Consider the following 5,857-nt stretch of genomic DNA (forward strand, 5'->3'; position numbering starts at 1 on the left):
GCATTTATTTGCAATCAAGTCAATGATATCGCTGTAGATGAAGTGTCCCCAACTAAGCAAGCCAGAGGCGACAGCGGCAAGGAACCGAAACTCCATCGGTGACAGAATGGGAAAAAAACCTTGGGAGAAACCAGGCTCAGTTGGGGGGCCAGTTGTCCTCTGACCAGACGAAACCAGTAGTTCAATTCCAGGCTGCAGCAAAGTCAGATTGTGCAGAAGAATCATCTGTTTCCTGTGGTCTTGTCCTGGTGCTCCTCTGAGACAAGGTCTTTACAGGGGATCTGTATCTGGGGCTCTAGATGTCCTGTTCTCCACTGTCTTTCAGGGATGTAGAGGTCCTTTCTAGGTGCTGATCCACCATCTGGTCTGGATACATACTGGATCCGGGTGACTGCAGTGACCCTCTGATCTGGACACAGACTGGATCTGGTGGCCACGGTGACCTCGGAACAAAAGAGAAACAGACAAATATTAGCGTAGATGCCATTCTTCTAATGATGTAGCAAGTACATAGGGTGTTATGGGAAGTGTTTCCGGTTCCGGTTTACCTAATTAATGCAGCCTAAAAATCCTTTAACGGATTTGGATAATAAAAGCATATTAGTATGTTATGTGTATGCCAGGTTAAAGAGATGGGTCTTTAATCTAGATTTAAACTGCAAGAGTGTGTCTGCCTCCCGAACAATGTTAGGTAGGTTATTCCAGAGTTTAGGCACCAAATAGGAAAAGGATCTGCCGCCCGCAGTTGATTTTGATATTCTAGGTATTATCAAATTGCCTGAGTTTTGAGAACGTAGCGGACGTAGAGGATTATAATGTAAAAGGAGCTCATTCAAATACTGAGGTGCTAAACCATTCAGGGCTTTATAGGTAATAAGCAATATTTTAAAATCTATACGATGCTTGATAGGGAGCCAGTGCAGTGTTGACAGGACCGGGCTAATATGGTCATACTTCCTGGTTCTAGTAAGAACTCTTGCTGTAGTTTGGACTAGCTGTAGTTTGTTTACTAAGCGTGCAGAACAACCACCCAATAAAGCATTACAATAATCTATACTTGAGGTCATAAAAGCATGGATTAACATTTCTGCATTTGACATTGAGAGCATAGGCCGTAATTTAGATATATTTTTGAGATGGAAAAATGCAGTTTTACAAATGCTATAAACGTGGCTTTCTAAGGAAAGATTGCGATCAAATAGCACACCTAGGTTCCTAACTGATGACGAAGAATTGACAGAGCAACCATCAAGTCTTAGACAGTGTTCTAGGTTATTACAAGCGGAGTATTTAGGTCCTATAATTAACACCTCTGTTTTTTCAGAATTTAGCAGTAAGAAATTTCTTGTCATCCAGTTTTTTATATCGACTAAGCAATCCATGAGTTTTTCAAATTGGTGTGTTTCACCGGGCTGCGAAGAAATATAGAGTTGAGTATCATTAGCATAACAGTGAAAGCTAACACCATGTTTCCTGATGATATCTCCCAAGGGTAACATATAAAGCGTGAAGAGTAGCGGCCCTAGTACTGAGCCTTGAGGTACTCCATACTGCACTTGTGATCGATAGGATACATCTTCATTCACTGCTACGAACTGATGGCGGTCATATAAGTAAGATTTAAACCATGCTAATGCACTTCCACTGATGCCAACAAAGTGTTCAAGTCTATGCAAAAGAATGTTGTGGTCAATTGTGTCAAACGCAGCACTAAGATCCAATAAAACTAATAGAGAGATACACCCACGATCAGATGATAAGAGCAGATCATTTGTAACTCTAAGGAGAGCAGTCTCAGTACTATGATACGGTCTAAATCTCGACTGGAAATCCTCACATATACCATTTTTCTCTAAGAAGGAATATAATTGTGAGGATACCACCTTTTCTAGTATCTTGGACAGAAAAGGGAGATTCGAGATTGGTCTTTAATTAACTAGTTCTTTGGGGTCAAGCTGTGGTTTTTTGATGAGAGGCTTAATAACAGCCAGTTTGAAAATGTTGGGGACATATCCTAATGACAATGAGGAATTAATAATAGTCAGAAGAGGATCTATGACTTCTGGAAGCACCTCTTTTAGGAGCTTAGATGGTATAGGGTCTAACATACATGTTGTTGGTTTAGATGATTTAACAAGTTTATACAATTCTTCCTCTCCTATAGTAGAGAATGAGTGGAACTGTTCCTCAGGGGGTCTATAGTGCACTGTCTGATGTGATACTGTATCTGACAGCTGAATGGTTGCAATTTTATCTCTAATAGTATCGATTTTAGAAGTAAAGTAGTTCATTACTGCTGTGATGTTGGGAAATGTCAACACTTGTTGAGGCTTAATTTTTCGTTAATTTAGCCACTGTATTGAATAAATACCTGCGGTTATGTTTGTTTTCTTCTAAAAGAGAAGAAAAGTAATCGGATCTAGCAGTTTTTAATGCTTTTCTGTAGGATATGTTACTTTCCCGCCAAGCTATACGAAATATCTCTAGTTTTGTTTTCCTCCAGCTGCGCTCCATTTTTCGGGCTGCTCTCTTTAGGGTGCGAGTATGCTCATTATACCATGGTGTCAAACTGTTTTCCTTAACCTTCCTTAAGCGTAAAGGAGCAACTGTATTTAAAGTGCTAGAAAAGAGAGAGTCCATAGTTTCTGTTACATCATCAAGTTCTGAGGTTTTGGATATGCTAAGGAATTTGGATACATCAGGAAGATAACTTAAAAAGCAGTCTTTTGTGTTAGAAGTGATGGTTCTTCCATACTTGTAACAAGAAGTAGGATTTACAATTTTGGCTATATGATGTTTGCACAGAACTAAATAATGATCTGAGATATCATCACTTGGCTGAATAATTTCAACACCATCAACATCAATTCCATGTGACAGTATTAAATCTAGAGTATGATTTCGACAATGAGTAGGTCCTGAAACGTGTTGTCTAACACCAATAGAGTTCAGAATGTCTATAAATGCTGATCCCAATGCATCGTTTTCAGTATCAACATGGATATAAAAATCACCAACTATTAATACTTTATCTGCAGCCAGAACTAACTCGGATGTAAAATCACCAAACTCTTTAATAAAGTCTGTATGGTGCCCTGGCGGCCTGTATACAGTAGCCAGTACAAACATAACAGAGGATTTATCATTAACATTTGTTTCTCTGGATAATGTTATATGAAGCACCATTACTTCAAACGAGTTATACTTGAAGCCTGCTCTCTGAGAGATCCTGAAAACGTTGTTATAAATTGAAGCAACACCTCCACCTTTGCCTTTTAGACGCGGCTCATGTTTATAACAGTAATCTTGGGGGGTGGACTCATTTAAAATAATGTAATCATCACGTTTTAGCCAGGTTTCTGTCAAACAGAGTACATCTATATTATGATCAGTGATCATATTATTTACAAAAAGTGTTTTCGTAGAAAGGGTTCTGATATTCAATAAGCCAAGCTTTATCATTTGTTTATCCATAAAGACAGAAAACAGTAATTTGCGTTATTGTGATCACTCTTTGTTCAACAACAGGAACAATAACAAACAGTGTAACAATTTAGTTCAGAGAATGTACATAAAGAAATAAGAAAATAATAAAGCCGGCATAAGTTTCCCTTAAAACAAAAGAAATAAAACGCAGTTCCAAAAATAGTCTTATTGCTCGTTGGGGCCCTTTTTTTTTTGGTTGAATCAGTGTCGTGACAGTATCAGTATGCCAGTGCTCGTGGATCCTACCACACAATCTGTGAAGGAGGGAAAGTGAGACTGCGCATAGACTTATGCTCATGGATCCGTGGCTCGCCAACCAACGTACGCTGGGAATCTTTCGGGGTTTCAGGGTGCGAACATCCAATCCCAATTCAACCGGAAGGCTTCAACTCCAGGTCGGGCGTGACTTCCGATCCATGTGTGTCACTGGAATGAATCTGGCAAAAAAAACCTGACCTATGGGTTGGCCAGAGGAAATCCAAAAGCTCATTACATTCATATTCTGTCTATCTCATGAATTATCACCAATCAATAACATTCCACTTTATATCAACTGGTTCAAATCATGTTCTCAAGAAGGTTCAGTCGCACGACAATAATATATCAAGTATCAGATCCAAATGTTTATATTAGTGAACTATAAATATATCCTAAAGTGCTTTTACATCCATGTTCATTCATTTTAAACAAATCCAATTTCAAGTATTAATGGTTATTGCTATTCAAGGTAGTAACAACTCACAATACAAATACAATACAAATAAGAGCTACAATTTGTGCAAAACAAATAATGCAAGAACATTCATAGAGATCTAGGAGGTACTAGTAAGGCTAAGCGTGCTTTATCATCCTTCCCTGCACCGGTAACATTGAGGGAATGCACAAAAAAATTGACCTCTTAAATCAGTGACAAGAAATTCACATACATATGCTTTAACACTTTTTTTTCCCTTTTACACACATAGTAAACATATTGATATAGAAAACAGCATCTTTTGCAAACCCAATAGGAAATAAAACAATTTTTGCAAGGATAAGAGTGCATGTAGCACTGAACACCCAAGCTAGCAGGATAGCTAGGCTCACATTAGCAGCATTAACATCGTGATACAGCATTGAGTAGCTATTACAGCCGTTAACAGCCTTTCTAAACGGCAGCTCATCACTGTTACCATTTCCAGCATAATTAGTTCCTTTACAGGTAACCTAACAGGTCTCAGAGTTTTTTTCTCACTCACCGTTGAGTCAATGAGTGGGTCTCTCTAAATTGGCTGTCTGATCAGCGGCAGCCGTCTGCCGATCGCGCTCTCTATAAAGTGTAAACATGACAACATAACATCCTCAATTAATGAAATCCCGTTGGAGGGGATATTTATGTGTCTTACCCTATGGATGGTAATTAATTCGGAATTCAGCTAGGCAACGAAACAGCCATGCAGTCTTTCAGTCTTCTTCTTCTTCTTCTCTAGTATTAATGGCGGGTCGCAACCAATTTTTCCGGTGCATACCGCCACCTACTGTACCGGAGTATGTAATTCATGGTTTTAGTATTTCAGGTTACATTTCATTGATCCCAAGAAAAGAAAAGAAAAAAAACCTATATGTTATGGTCTAATCCTGTAGATTTAAGAAAGTTAGAGAGAGCTTCGTAACACTCCCATGTTTCCTCACTTATCCCCAGTATCCCTTCTAAATTCCATCCCCGTCCTAATTCACATATCTTATCACGTAAGATGTTCCTCTCAAACTCAAATTTACTACACTTCATTATGACATTCTCGACATTTTCAGGAACATTACACACCGCACATTTATCAGACCCACATTTTGCCATTAAATACAGCGTTGATTTTAACTCAGTATGTCCAAGCCTTAATCTTGGAAAAATCACTTCATCTCTTCTATATTTCCCTTTGAAACCCTTCACTTTAATAGATTTCTGAATGCTGTAATAGTGTCTCCCTTTATTGTCTGTGTCCCACTTGTTCTGCCATTCGTCACTCACTGCTTTCCTAATTAATGATTTGGCCTCTCCTTTTCCAAAGGGAACTTTCATTATTTCATCATGTCAATGTCACCTTTATTTATATAGCGCTTTAAACAAAATACATTGCGTCAAAGCAACTGAACAACATTCATTAGGAAAACAGTGTCAATAATGCAAAAATGATAGTTAAAGGCAGTTCATCATTGGATTCAGTTATGTCATCTCTGTTCAGTTAAATAGTGTCTGTGCATTTATTTGCAATCAAGTCAACGATATCGCTGTAGATGAAGTGTCCCCAACTAAGCAAGCCAGAGGCGACAGCGGCAAGGAACCGAAACTCCATCGGTGACAGAATGGAGAAAAAAACCTTGGGAGAAACCAGGC

At 38.7% G+C, this 5,857-nt stretch overlaps 1 long non-coding RNA gene across 1 annotated transcript; it reads right to left on the reverse strand.

Moving 5' to 3' along the window:
- Positions 1-3,492: 3,492 nt before the first annotated feature.
- Positions 3,493-4,935, reverse strand: LOC132111234 (uncharacterized). The gene is made up of 3 exons (XR_009424770.1): positions 4,872-4,935; positions 4,721-4,795; positions 3,493-3,937 (listed from the first exon to the last, which is right to left on the reverse strand). It is a non-coding gene; the product is annotated as an uncharacterized LOC132111234 (long non-coding RNA).
- Between the last annotated feature and the right edge of the window lie 922 nt (positions 4,936-5,857).

The sequence above is a fragment of the Carassius carassius genome, chromosome 30 (genome assembly GCF_963082965.1).
Source record: "Carassius carassius chromosome 30, fCarCar2.1, whole genome shotgun sequence".
Lineage (NCBI taxonomy): Eukaryota > Metazoa > Chordata > Actinopteri > Cypriniformes > Cyprinidae > Carassius > Carassius carassius.